Here is a 23,490-nt window from a genome sequence, read left to right as displayed (position 1 = left end):
TGTGTGTGTGTGTGTGTGTGTGTGTGTGTGTGTGTGTGTGTGTGTGTCTAAACTCCCCTGGATTTAGGACCTACCCCAAGAACCTGGATTTAGGACCTACCTTAATCCATTATGACCTCATCTTAACTTGATTCTCACTGCAAAGACCCTATGTCCAGATAAGATCACTTTCACAGATACCAGGGCTTGGGATTTCAACATAATCTTTTTTGGATGGGACACAATTTAACCCACTGCTAACACTATCCTAGGTACTGCTGTGGAGGTATTTTGTAAATGGGATCCAGGCCCACCATCAGTTGACTCTGAACGAGGGAGATTACGCCAGATCATCTGGGTGGGTCTCATGCGGTCAGGTAAAAGGCCAGCTGCGCTGGGCTGAGGTTTCTATGAAAAAGAAGTTTCTTTTGGGGACGGCAGTTTCCGTCAGTTCCCAAAAACATTCCAGCCCGCCCTTCCTAACTGCAGTCCCTACAGATGTCAGCCCTGCCTACCCCTCCCACACAATGGCTTAGCCAATCTTGGCAGCAAATCTCCTAGCATGTGTCTTCTACCGGTTCTGTTTCTCTGGCTGAACCGCAACTGCTACATCCAGATTGAAGAACTGCGTTGAATTTATCAGACATATACACATAGAATCACAAAGCAGAATATCTTTTTTATTTGCTACAGTAAATTGCATGAAAATGTTTACGCTATGCCTTGAAAATAATCCAAAATATTGTGGATGAAAACACTAAGTCATTTATAAAGAGAACTAGAAATAATCCTCAAAGCTGAAAAGCGAACGCGCTGGAGAAATGACTTCTCAAACGCTGTAACGTATTTCTGAGCCACTAGGTTCGGATCTCATACAACCTTGTATCTTAAGGATCAAATTATCATCTTGGTTCTGCCTCAGCAATATTTCAGGGTTTTCCTGCAGCCGCCCCAGGATATGAATGATCACTGGGCCTAGTTGGCAACAGTGGCCAGGAGCTAGAGGTTTTCCAAAGAAGAAAGTTGATGAGACCCCGAGGGAGGGGCAAACAGGAGGAGGGTGAGTTAGGGGTTTCAACCAGTGTGAAATCAAGGGAAGGCCAGACCAGGAAATCCCACGCTGTGTGATTCCATTTATATGGTGTATCAATCTGCGGGGGCTGCCATAACACAGCACCACAGACGGGGCTCCTCCAACCGCAGACATCTACTGTCCCCCGGTCCTGGAGGCTGCAGTCTGAGATCCAGGTGTGGGCAGGGCTGGTTCCTCCTGAGGTGAGGCCTCTCTCCTGGGCGTGTAGACGGCCGTCTCCTCCCTGTGTCCTCACGTGGTCTTCCCTCTGTGTGTGTCTGTGTCCTGATGGCCTCTTCTTATGGAGGACACCAGTCCTATGGGGTCAGGGCCCACCCTAGTGACCTCATTGTACCCTCATCCCCTCTTTAGAGACCTAATCTCCAAATCTGGTTACGTTCTGAGATACTAGGGATTAAGATTTCAACGCGTGAATTTTTGAGGGACGCAATCCAGCTTGCAACATATGGAATGTCCCAAATTAGGCAAATCCGTAGAGACAGAAAGCAGATTAGCAGATGAGTGGTTGCCGGGGGCTGGGGGACTGGGGGGCATGGGGTGACTGCTAAGGGGCACAGAGGTTCTTTTCTCTTTTTCTTTTTAATTGGAGTACAGTTGATTTACAATGTTGTGCTAGCTTCAGGTATACAAGCATAGTGATTCTTTCCCTGGAGGAAAATGTTCTGGGACTAGAGAGCGATGGCACGACCCTATGAGTATATGAAAAACCACTGAATTGCACACTTTGAAAGGATGAATTGAATGGCACGTGAATGATAGCTCAATAAAGTTGTTACAAACAAACAGAAAACCCAAGGGTACAAAGAGGAAGGGAGTTAAAAGTGGCATCACGTATAAAGGATTGGAGGAGAATATAGAGGTTTTCTTTTCACGACTTGCCCTTACTGTGTTTTTGGACAAAGACTTATTACCCCCAGCCCCCCTAGGATCCATGACAATAAGTCATGGATGACTGGACTTCCCTGGTGGCGCAGTGCTTAAGAATCTACCTGCCAATGCAGGGGACATGGGTTCGAACTCTGGCCCGGGAAGGTCCCACATGCCGCAGAGCAACTAAGCCTGTGCGCCACAACTACTGAGCCTGCACTGTAGAGCCCGCGAGCCACAACTACTGAGCCCGCATGCCTAGAGCCCGTGCGCCACAACTACTGAGCCTGCGTGCCTAGAGCCCGTGCGCCACAACTACTGAGCCTGCGTGCCTAGAGCCCGTGCTCCACAACAAAAGAAGCCACCACAATGAGAAGCACGCGCACCGGAGCAAAGAGTAGCCCCCACGCGCCGCAACTAGAGAAAGCCTGCGCACAGGAACGAAGACCCAATGCAGCCAAAAATTAAAATAAATAAATAATTATTTTTTAAAAAAAAGAAAGAAAGAAAAAGAAATCCGCCTGCCAATGAAGGGGACATGGGTTTGAGCCCTGGTGTGGGAAGATCCCACATGCTGCGGAGCAACTACGCCCGTGCGTCCGAACTACTGAAGCCCACGCGCCTAGAGCCAGGGCTCTGCAACCAAGAGAAGTCCCCGCGCTGAGAAGCCCGCGCACCGCAACGAAGAGTAGCTCCCGCGCGCCGCAACTAGAGAAAGCCCACGCGCAGCAACGAAGACCCAACGCAGCCAAAAATTAAAAATTAATTAATTAATTAAGAAAAGAACGCCAAATGCTTTAAGTGGAAAAAAAATTTTTTAAAAGAAAGAAATTAGAGGACACCTGGTCCCTTTCAGTAGCGCCTACAACCTCTGCATACGGGCCCCTAGATCAGAGCCGCCTGAACGCCCCTGAGCACTCAGGTCACCTGGGACACCTTGTCAAACTGTGGATTTGGGCTCCACTGGGCCGAGCTGGGGCCCGAGCCTCTGCATTTCTCACCAGCTTCCAGATGGCGCTGGTGCTGCAGGTGCACGGCCCTCACTCTGAGCAGCAGGGACCTGGGTTCCTCCATCTCGGCGCTCTGTTATCACTTGGGGCCTGATCACGCCTCATCAGGGAAGTGCCCTGTGCATTGCAGGGTCTTGGGCAGCATCCCTGGTCTCCACCTACTTGACGTCAGTAGCACCCCTCCCTGCGAACTGTCTTTGTTCATTGACAAGTGTCTCTAGGCAGTGGGGGACGAAATTGCTCTAGTTGGAAACCCCTAGTCTAGAAACAGCGTTTAAAAATGAGTAAGACACAGCTTTGACTTGAAGCGGGGCTTCTTATCCCGGCACGGCTGACATCTGGGGCCCGATCACCCTTTGGTGTAGAGAGCCACCCCAAGCATTGCAGGGTGTCTAATCGCACCCCTGGTCTCTACTCCCTAGATGACAGTAGGCCATCCCCCTCCATCCAGTTGTAATGATCCAAACTGTCTTCCAGGCCTTGCCCGACACCCCCTGGGGCACCATCGCCCCACTCAGCCATTGCCCTGGACGCGTGCTGGTCACGGGACCTTCTTTGCTGTGTTACCCGGGCTCCCTATCTCCTTGTCCACCGGGGAAACTCTCTCTTTGCTTTGTGGATTCCCATGGCCATTCTGTCACATATATAGATACATAAAATACGTATTAAAAAATATATGTGTGTGTATATATACGTATTTGACCTCACGAGACAGAGCTGCCCAGAGCAGATGCGTGACGGCCACTCCCTCAGCTGGGTCGAGCAACCCTCCAGGGGCCTCTGTGGTCCTCCTCCGCCTTGGAGCTGGACCTGTCAGTTCTCCCGGCTGCACTGGCTGCTCGTGGGTTTATCTGGTGTTCTTCACTTTTCTTCTATGGGCAGCCCCAGCTGGGTGGGTGGGGTGTGTGTGTGCGTGTGTGTGTGTGCGTGCGCGTGTGTGTGTGCGTGTGTGTGTGTGTGTGCGTGCGTGTGCGTGAGGCTGTGGGTGGGCCTCGGAGGTCTAACTTCCTGGTACATCTTAGTCCAACTGCATCTCAGCAAGAGTGACCCACGGAGGGAGGCGGCTGTCTTTCCGACAAAAACCCCCACAAGCTGGCAACGACATCAAGACCACGTCGGGGCTCTGGGGCTCGCTGCACACAGACTGCAGCACGCTTGGAGGTGTAGGCGTCTCTTAGACTCCATCTGGCCTCTCACGTGTGGTGTGTCATTGTTTGGAAGTCAAATGAACACCCCCCCAAATTACGTGCAAATTGACTGCCGGAAGGGCCAAACTGCCCACGGGCCACCCACTTAGTAAAAGCCGTGATAAGATCTGGCTTCTCCGAGTCGCTTTTCTGGAACGAGGCTGAGTCTGCCATGCTGACATGTGACATCTGTCGTGGAGGGGACCTATGAGAATAGACGGCCTCTGCAGAATCAGGGTGGGGGGGGGGCTCCTATCCTTCTTCAGACTAGGACCCTGTTCCCATAGGATGACTGGCCAGTAGCACTGTGTCCTGGGAATCTTCCTCGCTCCCCCAAGGCCACCCCACGCGCAGTGCGGGGGACCTCAAAATCAACTCCGGTTTTCCTCACGACCCCCTCCATTCCCTCAGAGCAAACCCAGCGTGCTTTGATGACCTCATTCCAAAGTGGGTTCTTGGCAGTGCTGAGAGCTGGAGGGTGTCGTGGTCAACAGCAGAGCTGGAGACAGATAAACATGCACAGGCCCTGGCACCGCCCCTCAGAGCCACGTGGCCTTGAGCGAGTTACCAAACCTCTAGTCACTTCCTCTGGGTCTGGCCAGGTCGTTGCTGTCACAGGGATACTCCAGCCAACGTGCAGGTGGCCAAGGTGTTGGTGGAGCCCTGTGCGTCCCGAGCACTTCCCCGAGGGTCGGGCTGGGTAGACAGCACGCCCCTGAGAGGCTGCCCATGCCGGGTGGGGCACTGCAGCCTGTCTGAACCAGGGCAGCTTTCCGAGGCTGCCGCTCCCCGGCACTCCCAGGGGTGCACAACACAGGCACAGGGGTCCGTCCACCCCTTCTGTGTTATTTGACGTGACCGGAGCCGAATCGCACTGTCACAGAACAAAACGGAGCCTGGCAGCTGGGTCGACCCCCAGGCCCTCCCTCCTGGCAGACACATAGTCTCCGATGAGATAAGGGCCCCTGACAAAGGAAAGTTTCTTCAACCACGACCGGCGTTCCATAACCGCCCCCGCACCAGCTCAATGTTAGCCGAGGAGCGCGTCCACCGAAGCGAAGCCACGCGGTTCATGGCTCCAGGCAGAAGGGCTGCAGGATGGACGGGCGGGCGGGCACCGAGGCTCCAAGGACGCTGGTCTCTCCGCTCCCGAGCAGCCCGACTCCGGAGCTGAGGTGTAAAGCGACGGGCTCAGGGAGCGCGTACCGGGTCTGCTCCGCACCTCCCGAGAGCCAGCCGACTTACTTTTGCGGAGGGAACTGGCTACACGGCGGCACCTCCAGGGATGACTGCGGCTCTCCACGGCTTCTCTCCCCTCGCAGGAGGGAGGGAAATGCAGTGGGTGAGTGTGAGCCCCGCGAGGGACGGGGGCCTCCAGGGTAGGGCCCGGCGGACCTGGGCTGCGCTCAGAGGACTGAGGGACCCTCCCTTCGGGGCTGGGATGACAGCTCAGATGGTTTCTGAGCCTCCCTCTCTCCTCTCTTTCTTCCTTTGTCTCTCTTTCTCCTTTCCCTTCTCCTTCTTCTTCTTCTCTCTCTCTCTGACTCCACTAAGGCCTTTCCGTTTGGGGTGTAACAACTGTTTTACACCAAAGGAGCCAGGTGCAGCACTGAGAGGCTCCGACGTGTCCCCCTTCCCCGGGGCGCCCTCCAAAGGTGCAGAGGAACCCCGGCAGCAGCCCCATCCGCCCCCTGGGCTGGCCGCACGCCGGCACCTGGGCCTGGCAGCAGGCTGACCTGACCCCCGGATCCAGCCTGACTGCCGTGGTCCAGGGCTCCAGCTTCAGCCCCCCACACGCTTGGCGCTGCTCAGACATCGCCATGTCATCGGAAGGAGGTTATTCAGTTACTTTGTCCAAGAAGCCGGAGGAGGAAATGTATTTCACAAGGAAGGGCAGCAAAGACTCCAGAAAGAGTTCCGGGCCGAGAGCAGTGAGGCAGCCATGGGGTGGGGCTCCGGTAGCATGAGGGCGGCCAGCAGGGAATTCAGGGCCCGGGCCGGGGCTGAGGGGGGCACACTCGGAAGGAGGGGACGAGCTGTCTGGGCCCCAGTGCCACCCACCTGTCCTTCAGCCCCTCCCCTCCGTGGGTGCCCTAGGTGTGCAGACAGCCAGGTGTGTGGGGAGAGCCGGAGGACAGCCCGGGGACCACCTGCATCGCACACCTCCCCATTGTCTGCCATCCTGCTGGGGGCCCAGCGGAGGAGGGCTGGGGAGGGGAGCCAGCCAAGCACACACTGGGCCCCCAGCCCCAGAAAAACACTGAGCTCAGGGGAGCAGAGATCCCTGGTTCAAAAGCAGACGCTGAGGATTAGAAACAAGCGGTGGCAAGGGGATGTTAAAGTGAAAAGACCCAGGTGACATCTGTCTGTTTCATGCCACCTCTCACCCTTTCACGGAAGACAGGATTTGGACAGAAAGAGGAAGAAGGGTGTGAAGGACTTCCAGGGCAGGGCCCCGATCGACCGCCTCGGCCAGGTCAGGCGGGAGTGTGTGCCTCACTGGGGTTACACAGCTGGTGTGTATATACATCCACGTATGCATACGTCTACGTATACATAGTATACATCGTACATATATTATACAATTAGCGGGATGAAGTACGCTCTGTGATCCGGGAGCCCTCCGCCAGGCAGGTCCTGGCCTCCAACACCACCCACTTCCCACCCCACAAACCACAGCAAGATTCCTCTGCCCGCAAAGGTGATGTTTAGTTTAGGCCACGTCGATTCCAAGGGCTGCATTCTGAAGTGAGTTCTCATGAACTAGTTTCTACTTAAGCACACTCCATAAAGCTTCGTTTGGCTTATGAAGGGTCCAGGTTCCATATTTTATACCAGACCGCGGGGACTGGAGGCTGGATACCTGCTGGTGGATAGGCAGCCAGGTGATGGGGCAAGGCTTGCAGTGCCCCCCCCCCCCCGAGTGCCAAGGTTTTCCCTTGTAAGTAGGGAGGGGACAGTAACAGTAACAGCAGTAATAACACGTTGCTACTTTCACCACTGGGCCGCTGCAAAAGTTGCATCAGCTATTACGGTTAGAATTAATTTAGCTCAAAAATATGCATGTGCTCATTTCCACTTATCTCCTCTAAATTATGTATTTGTGTCAGAGTCTATACGGGTGGACAAGATGAGGGTTTTTTCTCCTTCAGGAGATCTTTCTGTTACAACCTCAAAAAAAAAATCATTTGGGTTTAAACACTTTAGATTCTTTTAACTGTCAGTTCAGTTGGCTTGAAAAAAAAAAAACCTTTGCCAGAACCTATGTGCAAATTTCACAGGTTGCATAAAAATGACAGGCACGCATTTGGATATAAAGTATATAAAATACTTCAGAAAGGAAACAACAATTGGATAAATTAATTTAAAAAGCAGGTAAGAAATCTGTCAGGATACATTTGTACTCAAAACATTGAAAACTGTAACTTGTATGAAAAGCACAACCTAACTTTCCTTTCAAGTTGCATTAGTTATTACTTCTTACTGAATCTGCATGTTTTTAGGAATTACTTAATTCCTAGGAATTAAGTAATTGAGGAATTTACTTAATTACTTAATAGGATTGTGAATTCTTAAGCTACGGAACTGTTCCTAAAATAGCAATTCAATGGGTCCTCTAGAAAAAATACACAAACTGAAACAAACACCATTTTAGTAACGTAAATATAATTCTCTTCAAACAAACCTTGAGTGCATTTTATGGATCCATGGGGGAAAAATGAAGCACTAAGACACAGTCCTACCTTCCAGAAGCTTCTACTCTAGTAGGAGACAAACTTAAAGTCGTGGGTGATACATGGTAGAAATGAGTGAGTGTGTGTGTGCGTGTGAAGGTTCATTATCTCATAAGAATTCACCTCATTTCTTTATTTTTTTTGCGGTATGCGGGCCTCTCACTGCTGTGGCCTCTCCCATTGCGGAGCGGACGCGCAGGCTCAGCGGCCATGGCTCACGGGCCCAGGCGCTCCGCGGCATGTGGGATCTTCCTGGACCGGGGCATGAACCCGCGTCCCCTGCATCGGCAGGCGGACTCTCAGCCACTGCGCCACCAGGGAAGCCCCATCTCATCTCTTAATTCAGACTTTCCCTACTGGGCATTCTAAAAACTTGGAATTCTCTGTTCCTTTCTTTTTGAAATTGTGCTACTTATAATTTCATTCAATGAAATGCAGAAATATTAAAATGAAATGAAAAAGCATGTCTCTTGTGACTTCATAACATTCCACCATTTCAGGTAATTGAGGAAACTATGTTCACCAAAATCTTGAGGCTGGCAAATTAGACAATGTAGATTTCAGTGCTGGCCTGAAAAAACTCAAAGCAGCCTAAACCTGTTACCTGACATGGAACCTTTCTGTCTGCGTCTCCCACACCTTTAACCAGGTTTAATTTGGAGGCTGGTTTTCTGGGAAGGTCTGGTTTATGCTCACTGTCTACCAGTAATTAGCCACGCCCCACCCATCCCCAAGAATAAGAACAGTGCAGAGATCCTTTCTGGTCCTTGCGCTGGAGAGGGCGGGCAGGGCCGTGGATTTCAGGGCGCGGGTCTCTGACCACAGCGCCATGGCCAGAGGAGGACATCCTGTTTGGGGGGTGGGGGCCAGCAGGTCTCTGGACACGTTTTTCACTTGGCCGGACTAGTGAAACAAGAGCTAGAAGTAGGACACCGTTTCCACCGTGAGAAATGGTCTGGTTGAGGCTCATGCATTATTTAGCTGTTCATAGAAACAGGAACATCTGCGGTGTGCTGTGATGCACGCTGTTCAATCTCTGGGAGCTCCCAAGGCCTAAGCATTCCAAAAACAAATGTGACAGGTGTCACGCTTCATGCCAAGCAGCGGCCATAATGCCTGTGTGTGACAAATCACTGTCACCTTTCCCAGCCCCGAAGGAGGGTGACTCGGCCTGAGGGTCTTCGGGCTGTACCCATCCACTCCCAGTAACGGTCTGGCACAAGCATGCCTTTCGCCCATCAAGGAAACGCTGTCCCCATTTCTGAATTTCCAATTTCCTCCCAGTTATACAAACTCCACCCTTGAAACCATCTGGGTTGGGGAAACTCGCTCCCCACAGACCCCCAGGCAATGGAATCCGGCTGTCCATTCCAGCTCCTCCTGCCCTTGCTGCCTGTCTACCACCTGCCCCTTCATTTCACCCCCCGCCCAGGACCTCATCACCCACGCTGGACTCTTCCGAGCGTGTGCGCGTTGCCCGTGCCCACAGTCTACCCCAGCTTGCATTGCAGCGCGTCTTTGTTCTCGACTGTTCTGTCGTGACCTCCCTGCGCTTCTCTACCGACATCACCCCCTGACTGCTTTGCAAATTGCACTCAGCTCTTTCTATCTCCTCTGAATATCTGGAGCACTTAAGGGCTCTACCAGTCGGGGGTACCTTGCAGTATGGGCCTTGGATCCCGACGGAGGGTTTCCCTTTATGGTTTTTTTTTTCCAGCTAAGTTGGAACGTCCGTGAGGCCCCAGCATCATCGGCAATGCCCAAGGTGTACCCGGACAGAGAAAGTCTGTCTTTTTTGATTGAACAGTTATTCTAAGAGTATGATATACTTGGTGACGATATAAAGGAGGAAGCCACTCTACCTGGGGGGTGGAGAGATGGGTCTGGAAGAGTGCAGAGGAGGTTGCCACAGGGAGGAGGGGAGAGAGGAGCGCAGTCAGATACGCAGAGCAAAGTGTCGAGAGAGCCATAAGGATGGAAAGAGAGGCATGATGGGAAATTCATCTGGCATCATAGAGGCACCTGCAGAACTTGCGGCCCTTGGGTGCAGGAAGACCTCGTGGTCGTCGTCATTCGCACCTGAGCTGGAGCAGCCGGGGAATCAGATGGTGGACGTGGGGAGGTTGGAGGAAGCGAAGGGAGAGGGGGTTACTGTCCCTTTGCTTCTCTTTCTTGCGGGCCAGTTTTGACATCTACCACGTGCTCACTTCCAAATAAGTCTTGACTCTGAACAAGATGGCTTATTTGTTGTGCCTTGTCTCCTATTCCTGCAGCGAAGTCTTGACTCAAGTCTCCCCTTTGGCCACAAGGCCCTCACCCTGCCCTCTCCATGTCCCCCCCCACCTCCAACAGAGTCTGACTATTCCTTCAAAGCCCATTTCACATCAGAGGGCCTCGAGGGGCCTTTACCTCGCGGGCCACCCCCTCCCCGCTTCCCTCCCCCTCCCCGACCTGGACAAACCAGATTGCGGGCCATCGCTCACGCTGCTGCCTCCATCTTGCCTTGGTGTCCTTTCTCCCCTGCCAGCGTGCAGCGCTCCTGAGGGCTGGCTCTTCTTTGTGATAGTCACAGGCCTCTGCATCCTGTTTATGGACACACTATGAATTAAAATGACAATTCTTTTTTCCCCCTTTTTTTACTGTTTGCATGCTATATCTTTTTTTTTTTTTTTTTAATGACAATTCTAAAATGAGTCTGTGCTTTCAGGGGAAATGGACGTTGCTCTAAAGAAAGGTGGGAGGGGAAGGAGAATAAATCTCCCCAAAGATGAAAGGCTTTCAGTCACAGGATCTGGCTAATTTGGGAACCCACCTGGCATAGTTTTATGTCAGAGACTGTGGCATGGGGGTGGGGTGCTCCAGTGACCAGGGCAGGCTTATTTCGGGGAGAAGGTCAACGTTTACATCATGCTAACTACAGTCTACTGCCTCGCACACAGCAGGTGATCAATAGACGAACACCTAAAGTGCGTTCAAAATTATTTTTTTCATCTAAAATTATTTTCATTTAAAAATGAATTTAGGGGCTTCCCTGGTGGCACAGTGGTTGAGAATCTGCCTGCTAATGCAGGGGACACGGGTTCGAGCCCTGGTCTGGGAAGATCCCACATGCCGCGGAGCAACTAGGCCCGTGAGCCACAAATATTGAGCCTCCACGTCTGGAGCCTGCGCTCCGCAACAAGAGAGGCCGCGACAGTGAGAGGCCCGTGCACCGCGATGAAGAGTGGCCCCCGCTCGCCACAACTAGAGAAAGCCGTCACACAGAAGCGAAGACCCAACACAGCCAAAAATAAATAAATAAACAAATGTGGGGTTTAAAAAAAAAATGAATTTAATGAATTACTGACACATGCTACAACGTAGAGGAATCTCACAAGCATGCTGAGTGAAAGAAGCCAGAGAGGAAAGGTCACATATGACATGATTTCATTTATATGAAATACCCAGGACAGGTGTATCGTTAGAGACACAAAGCAGATTCAGGGCTGCCTGGGACCAGAGCAAAGGCAGACTGGAACGAGGAGTGAGTTTGAAGGCTGTGAATATACTATCCATGCCACTGAATTGTCTGCTTTAAAGGGCTAATTTCATGTTATATGAATTTCATGTTGGCCAAAAAAAAAAAAAAAAAGACAGAAAAAATGTACCAGGGAAGTTCCTAAAATATAAACCTTTTTTTTCAAAATAAAATTAATTTAAAATTGGAAAAAGGAGCCAAAAGTTATTTTCCCACTAGACTGCAAAAACACAAAAGCCTCTTCCTTGGATATGGGGCTGCACTTTAATTTCAGAGAAACGCACGTGCAGGAAGACCCGCCGCAAGGACGCATATTCACGTGCATGGTTGAGAATCCACGAGAACTGGCCCCTCGGTCGCCCAGGATGAAGTCCAGATACTGGCTGCTGCTGGAGCTTCTGGAGGCGAAGAAGCATACTTTCCTTAATAGAAGCCGTAAATGACAACAGCATAGCTCAACAGGTAAAGGATAAGCAATGCCAGGTTTTGTTTGCTGCGTACTACAAGTTACATTGACCTACTGGTTTGACTGTTCCCAGAAACACCGGTCAGAGACGGTGACAACAACAGCCTGCAGGGCAAGACCAAGGTAGAGAGATACATTTCGTATTTCTTCCTCGCCTTGGAAGGATGGAATTAGAAAACATTCAAGAGGGAAATGTGAGTAATCTGACATTAAACTCTTAAAATGCTCCATCTTTGTGCCAGAAGCTGGTTGAAAAAGAATACAGTATCACGCAACGAAGATAGATTTGGAGGGGAGAGGAAGGAAGAGGAAGGTGGGGTGCGGTGAGGGCGAGGGGGAGGCGGAGGGGAGTAAAACAATATTCCCGATGGTGGGTCTGAATGATGTTTGTTGATTTTTAGTCACTGGTTTCACATTCTGTTGCAGTGTCTACTGCACCAGCCTTAGGTTAGGTTGGATTTTTGTCTTTAACCTCTGAGTATAACTTGCAAAACATCATGTGTCTTACCTATGGGTACACCTGAGCCACCAGCAGCCACATGGAGACGCGGCTCCTGTCTACAAGGGGCCCTCGTTCCACTCAGAGTCGATAACTCCCACGGAAGTTTGCTAACGCTTCTGATTTCTCTCACTGGAGGTGATTTTTATCGTTGGGATTTTAATGAGTTTCGAGTGACTCCATAGCAAAATGTTTATTCTAACTACAGCTGGAAGAACAACAAAGGTATTGTCTTACGGAGTCTTGGAGAGTCATTTTTCTGTCTTCCAGACACATCTTTTACATTAGATCCATTTGAGAGTGTATGATTAGTGATTGTGAAATTGACGGATACAAAAGGAACCTGCAGCCCGAAGACAGAAGGCAGAAGAGGTGGGCCGAATGTGTAGGTGTATTTTTCCCTCTGCCTTGTTTATCTTTTCCCCCCTCCCTCCTTCTCTGATTAAACAGCTCCAGATCAACAGGGGGAAAAAAAAATCAAATGGATGTACGCCCTACGAGGGTGGTTTTTCCTCTCTCTTGCAGAACATGTTCTATTTATGTAAAAACATCAACTCTGAAAAGCATAATGCATTCATTCCACCAAATATAGCACATTAGGGTTTATTAGCATTTGGGAACTTCAAGTAATGGAAAAACTGAGCCACATAAAAAGAGACACGTGATAAGTAGCTCTGAATTTAGCACCGTTTTATTAAGAAGGCAGCACAGCCAGTTGACAAATGGCCCAGACATGCTGACCTGCTTCACCTCCCCTAAGAGCTCAGATGAAAACAAAAAGTTCTCTAAGCAGATGAAAATAGCTACAAAAATAAATAGGATATCTTGCTACAGGTTCAGTGGCTTCCAATAGGGGTTTGGAAGATATTAAATGTTTAAAACAGAAAGGCGGTTAAAAATAGACAGCAAATGTAAATAACCAGGGATTGTTTTCCTCCAAGTTATTCTGAGGCTGCAACTTGCAGGTGGAGGAAGATGACTAAGTAATACTTAAAAGTAATCTTTCCCTTGATTGTGTTTTTAATTCCAGTCTTAATTGTAAGCTCTTAGAAAAGACCGGCTGCCCCATGTTTTCGGGGTGAAAGGTCTGACTACCTATCTTTGAGGTCTGCTGGCCAAATTCGGGGCAACCTCATGCAAACTCAAGGAGCAAAACGTCCCCCTGGCTGGCTTTCCATGAACACTTCTCCCCTCAGTTCTCCCACCCTGAAGGCGTGTTGCACAGACCCTAGGCAGCCCGCATGAGTCCTGCCCCCTGGTGTTCATGCCTTTGTGGGGGTCCCATCCCCTGAAGTGTGGGCAGGACTTGTGACTCGGTTCTAACCGAGAGAATATGGCACGTAGGGTGGCTGTCACTCCTCTGATTAAGTTGGAGCTAGAAGCTCTAGAGACCACCTTGCAGGATTGAGGAAGTCAGCTGCTGTGTGGCAAGGAATCAAGGGCTGCCAGCAAGAAGCCAGGGCCCTACATCCTGCAGTTGCAAGGAAATGGATTCTTCTAACAACCTGAGGGAGCTTGGGAGCTGACTCTGCCTCAGTTGAACCTCCAGATGAGAAAGCAGCCCAGCTGACATCTGGACTGCAGACCCTGTGAGCCCCCAAGCAGAGGAGCCGGCTAAGCTGTGCCTGGACTCCTGATGCATAGAAATGTGTGTGGGTTTTTTTTGTTTTTTTCTGCACCACTCAGCTTGCAGGATCTTAGTTCCGTGACCAGCGATTGAACCTGCGCCCTCAGCAGTGAAAGCGTGGAGTCCTAACCACTGGACTGCCAGGGAATCCCCAAAATGTGTGCGCTTAAAGCCACTGAACTTGTGGTAATTTTTTACGGAGCAGCAGACAACAAACACACAAGGACTTATGCTTTATTCTGTTTCGACAGGAATTTCTGTCACTGGCCGTTGACCAATTCCATTCATCACTACGCACTCCCTACCTCTACACCTATCACTCTCTTCCTTTTCCAAAAATAATATGACACAGACACAAAAGAGCAAATATCTCATGATTCTACTTATATGGGGTACCCAGCATAGGCAAGTTCATAGAAACAGAAAGAATCGTCGTCACCAGGGGCTGGGGGACAAAGGGATGGAGATGTTGTTTAATGGGAACAGAGTGTCTCTTGGGGGTGATGAAAAAGTTCAGGCTGTGGATGGTAGTGATAGACGCACAATATTGTACCCGCGCTTGATGCCACTGAACTGTAGGCTTAAAAACGATTCGAATTTGTTATGTATATTTTAGCGCCATAGAAAAACCCAAACAAAATATGACCAAGTTTTATAACGTTACTTCTCCACTTTACTAGGAGAGTCCTGAAAAGGGAAAGGTTTTAAGGCCCCAAAGGACTGTGTCATGACATGAGAACCTCGGAGGAGGAAGCAACATGGCGGCAGGAGATTGAATCCCTTTTCCCTCGGTTTTCATGGTGCTCAGGCACCACGGGACACCTCCTTCCAGTGCAGGGCCAAGAGGGCCAGGAGGCAGGAGGGGGAACTGCCAGCCTTTGTCTGGGGGGTTGCTTAAGGACCCCCCGATATAATTGTGGTGTCACATCCAATGTCACCGAGATGGTTGGTGTGGCCCGAAATGCTGCAGAGGCCAGATGCAGAGGGGAAGGGGCAGCTGGAAGCCCTGGGGAGGGGTCCCAGGTGAGAGGGGGACGAAGCGGTATGAAGGCAGAGGTGGTGGAAGCTGATTCCAGGACCAGCTGGAGGGAGCAGGGAGTTTGGAGCAGAGTGGAAGGGCCAAGTGGTTTTCACAGGGTGCCAGAGCGACACCGACAAGGAAGACCTTGACGTGCTTTGGGCATAGTCTGCTCTATTCCTTTTGTAAGGTCGGATCTTAACAAACGGCACAGCGAAACAGAGGAAAGCTTCAAGTGAGCTTTATTAGGGAGCACTCCCGGGCGAGGTTCACTGGTCCGAGAGAAAGGGGCCAGAGAAGTCGCACCCGCGCGAGGGTCGGGCAAGATTTTATAGGGGAAGAAGGGAAAGGGGTGTGGCGAATCTGGGAGGGCGCAGGGTATTCCTTATTTGGTGGTCTTTTCGGGTATCCTGGGGGACCGTTAGTCCCGCCCCTCGAAAGGCGGGAAGGCTGGGCTGGGTTCAAAGTCTCCAGGTCAGTTCCTGGAACTGGGTGGTCCGGAGAATTTCGGTCTGATGCAACCTGTGAATCTGATTGTGTTCCCCTGCCTCGGGCCAGTTGGCCTTACACCTTTAAAAGGCGTTGGTCATCCCCAGAACAAAAGAATAGCTCGGCAAATAAGCTTCAGAATGAACACAGCGCCTGATGAGGCAACACCAGGAGAAGGGAGGGACCTTCCGTCTGATGCCCTCCAACCTCCCCTGGTGGCACTCCACTTTACCTATGTCAAGCTGCTTCTCGTGGCAAAATATTTGGATGCAATAAACAGTTGGTGCCCTTTAAAAGTCAGAGTCTAAGGTTCTGAAACTGTTTAGTCTGGGGTTACAAGCACCGATTTTGGAGCGAGACACGGTGGCTTTGAATTTCGAGTCGGTGCTGGCTGTGGGATGCGGCGCATGCATTATTCACAGGGCGCTGCTCCGGATTCTGCCTCTGAAGGTTGGGGCCAAGGCTACCTCTTCTTCTGAGGCTGATTTGAGAGGAAGCTTTCTGCATTCAGGTCTACGGTTAGTACACAGTCACTGCTCAACAAACCGAAGCTATGATGATTCCACTGAAATATGCGTCTCAAACAATTAGGAACAATGTGATCAGACACAATATGAATTACATGATTTGGAGAACTTCAGCTCAAAATCCAAAATAAAATAACTACCAAAAAATCGGGGGAAAGAGAACCGGGAATTATTAAGGGACCGATGACCTGAAAAATACAAAACATCAGGCCAGAGCAGTGATACTCAAACTAAAAGTGCAGCAGAACCTCTGGGAGGACTTACCAAACCCAGGTGGCTGGGCCCCAGTCCTGGGGGTTTTGACTCAGCAGGTCTGGGGGAAACCCAAGAATCTGCCTTTCGAACAAGTTCCCAGCAGAGGCTGACGCTGGTCTGAGAAGCGCACTTTGAGAGCCGCTACGCTGCAGAAACTTGCCATTGGGATATTATTACTAGCTCATGTGTTTCATCAGCATTTGGCAGGCTGCAAGCGTGCCTTTGGTTAAGTGCTCAGGAAAAGCTAAAGTCGTGATTCTTGCCCGGAAAAGCGGGAAGCTTAAGGAAGCACATACGCCAACCCCACACTAGTTGAGAGGGAATGCTTTCACAAGGCCCTGCAGAGTGGGTCGGGGGACCCTGGACAGGGACCCTGCCTCTCCTGGGGAGTAGAGGGGACCTGCCAGAAGCCTGCGGTTGAGATTCAGGTAAGTGAAGAGCTTAGAAAGGGTTAGAATATAACAGCCCCCCAGGGACTTCCCTGGTGGTCCAGTGGTTAAGAATCCACCTTCCAGTGCAGGGGACTCGAGTTCGATCCCCAGTCGGTGAACTAAGATCCCACATGCCGCGGCGCAACTAAGCCCTCCCGCTGCAACTACTGAGCTCACGTGCCACAACAAAAGATCCCACGTGCTGTAACTAAGACCCAACGCAGCCAAAAAAACAAAAACTTGAAGAAAACAGCCCCGCCAGTTACCCTGCAAAGTGACAGTAGCAAGCCTTCTGCAGGGAATCCGGCTGATTTCTCTATGACCGACCCTCTCTTCATTGAAGTCAAGTGAATAAATGGCAAAGGGAATGCAACTCATTTTGTTTTCATCGTAGCCAGTAAAAAAAAAAAAGTATTAAATGGTGCCTGACTGAGGGTGTATATATGTTCCCTAGTGGATTCTTTTACTGCTGCATTACCAGTGACCCCAAATTTAGAGACTTCAAACGGCGCACACTTGTCCTCTCCGTTCCCTGGATCAGGAATCTGGACATGGCATAACGAGGTCCTCTGCTCAGGGTCTCACTAGGCTGCAATCAGGGTGTTGGCTCAGGCTGCCTTTTCATCTGAAGCTCAGGGTTCTCTCCCAGACCCACTGGTTTTTGGCTAATTCAGTCCCTCATGGTTGTAGGACTGAGGCCCTCAGCTCCTAGAGACCACCCTTTTCCACAGGCAGCTCACAAGTTGCTGTTTGTTTCGTGTTTGAGACCCCCAGGAGAGTCTCTCTGCTTTTATAAAGCTCGCGTGATTAAGCCAGGCCCACAGTTCATAAATCTCCCCTGATTAGGTCAGGCCCACCCTGGGTAGTCTTCCCTTTTGAATGACTCACAGTCAACTGATTAGTCGCCTAATCACAGGAGTTACATCTCGTCATGTTCACAGGTCCCACGCACACTCAAGGGGAGGGGATTATACAAGGCATGCACATGGGGGATGGGAATCATGGGGCCCCCTGAGAATCTGCCTACCGTGCTTTCTTCAGAGCTTTCCTCCTTCCCATCACCCCATGCCACCTTCACCTCCATGTGGCCCCCTCTGCCCCCCTCCTCCAGAAGTGTTATTATACAAACATAAATGGGGCCAGCTAGACTAGAAGGGGAGGGAGAGGTGGGTTACGCATGCTGACTGCTGAGCCCTCAGTCAGTCTCAGTGGGTGGGGCTTGGGCTTCTCCACTTGGGGACCCTGAATTTCCAGGCTCCTTCAATATCTGCTTGCCAGCTGGGATCCAACATCTCTGCCTCTCCCTCTTCCTGAGGTCCCACATCCCCTTCTCCAGCCTCTGTTCATACACCCCAAGAGGGATCCATGTTGGGTTCTCTGTGTCCTTGGCTCTCATGGGCAAGCTTGGCTCTTGCCTCCAGGGACTGGAACACAGTGCAGGAATGGGTCCTGCCTCCTGCAGATGGATCTCTCTCTACCGTACCTGGACTTCTGGCAAAACTGACTTTCAATTGTCAGGCTCTGTATAGTCTAGGGACGCCCACGCACTGGGCCATGTTGAATTCTTCCCAACATGGTCCAATGCTGAAAATTTCCTGAAATTAGCATCTTTTATTCACTCATAGATCTACCCTGGTCCCCCACTCCCAGCACCTAAGTTCAGTTTTTTTCTCCCTTTAGTGGTTCTCAAAGTGTGGTCCTGGGACCAGCAGCATCAGCAACACCTGGCAAATTACGAGAGATACAAACGATCCAACCCCTCTCCAAACCTCCTGAATTGAGAATTCTAGGGGTAGGGCAAAGGACTCTTGTGTTTTAACAAACCTCCGGGTTGCCCAGGTGAATGCTGAAGTTGGGGAACCATTGCTTTAGATCAGCAATTCTCAATACTGGCTGCACAGTGAAAACACTAGAAGAGCCTTTAAAAATTCCACAGCCCAGGGCTTCCCTGGTGGCGCAGTGGTTGAGAGTCCGCCTGCCGATGCAGAGAACACGCACGGGTTCGTGCGCTGGTCCGGGAAGATCCCACATGCCACGGAGCGGCTGGGCCCGTGAGCCATGGCCGCTGAGTCTGCGCGTCCGGAGCCTGTGCTCTGCAACGGGAGAGGCCACAACAGTGAGAGGCCCGCGTACCGCAAAAAAAAAAAAAAAAAAATTCCACAGCCCAGGCCACGCCCCACAGCAACGAATTAAGTAGACTTCATTGGGGGCAGGATCCGGTCTGCGCTCATTTTCAAAGCTACAATGTGCCGCCAGTTTCAGGACAATTCTTGGATTCTAAGCACAGCGCTTACTTTCCCCATCATTTCTTGGTGGGTACAGTGTAGGCGTGGCATGACAGAGTGGCATCATCAGTCATTTTTCCTCTGGGAAAGGGGACCTTTCTCCATCCCCTCTCAGGAATTGTACGTACCCATTTCTCCCTCCCCAGAATGCCCTCTGTCCCCTCTGCCTGGGTCAGCCCACTAGATCTCACCTTCGGTCTTGCTTCCCCCGCAAAGCCTTCTGTTACCCTGACTGCTAACCTAGGTCATCCTGTTTAAGACCCTCTACCTCTCCTGTGTAGGATTCTAATTTGAAATATTAGAAGGTCAAATTCCTCAGCAAGATTTCATCTTAAACGATGAGTAAAGATGAGGTCAGATTGCCACAAAGAAAAATAAGAAAATCTGTTTCTTGTTTCGATCCAGCGTAAGCCATGTAGAGAATTCAACAAGGTGCAGGTACGTGACCTTGACCGGCAAAGGCCAGGATTATCCCTCCTCCTCCCATGTACTTCCTGTCTCCCTCACATCTCTTGGTGAGCTGGGTGGGGCACCCACACAGCTGGAAACACTTACCAGTGCATACTCACGACAGTGCCCACCACTGGAATCTACAGAGAGGTGGGTCCCTGACATTCAGGAATGTACAGGGGGTTGAGAAACGTCAGCCTTGTCAAGGACAAGCTTCCTGGGTCACCACAGTGCCAGGCAGGGCACCACCGTCTCCTCCTCTGCCTTGGCCATTGCCCTCAGTGTACTACAAGCCCTCACAAGTCAAAGCAGGGGTGGCTTTGTGTGTGTGACCCTGTGCTGGGAAGGGACCACATCACCACTACTAGAACCCCAGAGTGTCTCATGCAGTCCTTGGTGGTTGCCTCTTTCCTCACAGGACTGGAACATGAATCCAGTGCAAAGCCAGGCTGGGAGACGAATCCCAGGGTTAGTGTGATGCCGTCCCGGGCAGAGTCCTCCCTGCACTTCATCCCCTTCTCATTCAGCCTGCTCTGTTGGCCTCCTCCACATGGCTTGAAGTCTCTTGGCCAGAGTCCCTCATGAAAGTAACTCTAGGTTTCTTCCACCATGCTCTGCCGTGGTGGTTCTCCCCCATTGGTCCCCAGATCCATTTGCAGCCCTGCTCTGCCACGTGGTGTGCCCTGGAGGCTGGTCCCTGCAGACTGCATCCTCTGGTGTACTGTATGTACGAGCTTTGTCTGCTGCAACTGCAGCAATCCTTTATTTCTCGCTCACAACGCATGCAGGCTGTGCTTCAACTTTGCCCTTGCTGAGCTCTGCTGAGCTAGGACTGGCTCAGCTCCATGTGTCTTCCTAAACCCGGAGCCAAGTTCTATCCGGAGGTCAAAGGCTTTTGTCTGCAAATCCAGCAACACTGCAACTCTCTCACCATTCTTCCACAGTCAAATCTTCTCTGATTTGAATGTTTCTGCCTTCCCCTTCCACGTTTAAGGACTCCTGTCATTACATTGGCCCCACCCAGATAATCCAGGATTTACATAGCCTTGCATGAGAACTGTCCTATTTCACACACACCTAAAGGTGGGGGAATGATTCCACACCTCTCAATGAGGATTTCAGAAGTTGTGCTAAGTACAGACATGAAAATTAAGAGCCACCTGGACTAATAAAGAATCGCTAGTGGCAGAACTGACGTTCATTTCACTTGGCATTGAATCACTCAGTCTTCATGTTTCCTGTTGGCTTGAGGTTGTTCCCTCCGGACTGGAAGTAGAACTCTCAGATCCTATCTGTCCTTCAGCTTCCTGTCTCTCACTGCCAAATCCCAAATAAACTTGAGAGTGGACATGACTGACTGACAAGTGCTCTTCTAGAATCTCCATCCCAAAGAGGAGGGGATGGACCCAGAAGTTCTATCACATCAAACCCCAACAGAACGTTGCTTTCTCTAAGTTGTAATAAAATTGGATAACCTGGTTATGGCCCTCATGACAGTGCTGAGCTGGTCGACGGCTGGGCATTTAGGAGAATTGCCACTGTAGAAGGTTGAAAGCTGAAGCTTAGCTGTTAACTGAATTGCCTAAAGTCACACAGCTCAAGGGAAGGGCCCTTCACACTCAGCTTCCTTCCTTCCTTCCTTCCCTCCTTCCTCCCTTCCTTCCTTCCTTCTCTCCCTTCCTTTCTCTCCTCCCCTCCCCTCCCCTCCCTTCCCTTCCCTTCCCTTCCCTTCCCTTCTCTTCTCTTCCCTTCCATTCTCTTCTCTTCTCCTCTCCTCTCCTCTCTTCTCTTTATTCCCCTATGATGTTCTGAGTATCAACAATGCTTATTTAGGTTGAGCGATCAGAACAGAGTTGACTCTTGGGGAGGTCATGAGGGGAACGGAGCTTCTCGGGTAGGTAATGTCCTCTTTCTTGACATGAATGTGGGTTACACAAGTGTGTTCAGTTTAAGAAAATTCATTAAACTGCACACTTAAGGTTTTTGTATGTTTCTATATATATTCTTCCATAACAAGTGGAATAAAAAAGCTCTCATAATAAACTGTAAATAAGGCATAAAGGGAGCAAGAAAGTTTCCCTCTTATGAGCTCGCCCCTGGTGTACAAATATAGTTTGTCAACTGGTCTTTGCACTGTTAATTTTGTTGTTTTGTAGTCCAAAAAGATGCTAACTCTGTGATGATCCAGGAATCCCACATCCAGAGATATGGATAGATCGATCTTCAAAAGAACTGAAAGCACGGTCTTGAAGAGAGATTCACACACCCACATTCATAGCAAAATTATTCACAATAGCCAAGAGGTGGAAGTAACCCACATGCCTATCAAAGGGTAAACAAAATGTGGTCTATACACACAATATATGTATACACAATGGAATATGATTCAGCCTTAAAAGAGAAGGAAATTCTATCACATGATTTAGCCTTAAGAGAGAAGGAAATTCTGTCACATGCTCCAACATGGATAAACCTTGAGGCCAGGGACTTCCCTGGTGGTCCAGTGGTTAAGAATCCGCCTTCCAATGCAGGGGACGCGGGTTTGAGCCTTGGTCAGGGAACTAAGATCCCACATGCCGCGGGGCAACTAAACTCGTGTGCGGGCTCAGCAGTTGCGGTGCTTGGGCTCCAGAGAGCCACAACTAGAGAGAAGCCCGTGTGCCACAACGAAGATCCTGTGCGCCGCAACTAAGACCCAACGCAGCCAAATAAATAAATGAATATTAACCCCCCCAAACCTTGACGCCACTATGCTAACCGACATAAGCCATTCACAAAAAGGCAACTACTATAAGATTCCACTTCTCTGAGGTGTGGAAAGTACTCAAATTCACAGAAGCAGAAAGTAGAAATGGGGAGTTGTTTAAGTTTTGCAAGATGAAGAAGTTCTGAAGATCTGTTTCCCAAAAATGTGAATATACTTAACATCATTGAACTTTACACTTAAAAATGGGTAATACGGTAAATTTTATGTTATGTTTTTTACCACACACACACACACACACGCACAATTAACTGTGAAAACACCCAAGTCACATAGATTTTTTGCTATTTGTATGTCTTAAAGACATAAAATTGCTTCTGTCTATTATGGTAACAAAGGAAAAAAGGCCGCTAGGCAGATGTCCTCACTGGTCCACATAACTGGCAGACATGTCTGATTCACACACGCCACGCGGTATCATACACCCATCTTTTTCTCTTGGACGTCGTTTCAGAAAACGTGCTGCCAGAAGAGCAGTTAGTTGTCTTAAGCGGTGTGTGATGGCCTAGCGATCCCACACCTCCACCCTCTCCAACTCTCCAGCCACAAATTGATCAGGTTCGTAGGGCTAGTATTGCGGGTCAAATTACGGCCTACCGTGATGCTCGGAGATGAGGGCTCATCGAATAGTCATGTCGGTAGAGCAGACAATGGCTCCTTTCCCTCTGAGGTCTCTTGCTCTGCTGGATCATCGTAAAGCAGAAGAGGTCCACAGCTGCGTGTCCTTGTGTGGGCATTTGAGATGCTGACTAAGGCGGACTTCACTGGTGGCACAGTGGTTGAGACTCCAAGCTCCCAATGCAGGGGGCCCGGCGGGTGCGATCCCTGGTTGGGGAACTAGATCCCACACGCATGTCGCAACTAAGAGTTTGCATGCCACAGCTAAGGAGCTGGTGAGCTGCAACTAAGGAGCCCACCTGCTGCAACTAAGACCCGGTGCAACCAAATAAATAAATATTAAAAGAAAAAAAAAGATGCTGATGAAGGGATTAGGGCCAGGCCCCCACGTCTGGCCAGGCGGAAGGTAATGAACGCCTGGTGCCTGTCTTACGATTCCTGCCTGTGTGTCTCTTACCCATGAGGGGCCACCTTCGTGGGACCTCAAGGAACTTCCTTCCTCTTCCCTTTCTTTTCTGAGTGCTGAAGATTTCGCTCCTGAAGGCTTCTCGTGGTTCCTCCTCACCCAGTTCCCCTGCTCCCCGAGGGACAGTTTAGGTACTTAACTGAGTTTTTCTATCAAGCATGAGTGTTCTGCGTGACTACTAGGATGGCTGTAATGAAAACAAACAGAA

The sequence above is a fragment of the Aethalodelphis obliquidens genome, unplaced genomic scaffold, assembly GCF_003676395.1.
Source record: "Aethalodelphis obliquidens isolate GAN/ISIS:26980383/991018 unplaced genomic scaffold, ASM367639v1 scaffold91, whole genome shotgun sequence".
Lineage (NCBI taxonomy): Eukaryota > Metazoa > Chordata > Mammalia > Artiodactyla > Delphinidae > Aethalodelphis > Aethalodelphis obliquidens.
This window is presented reverse-complemented; position numbering follows the sequence as displayed.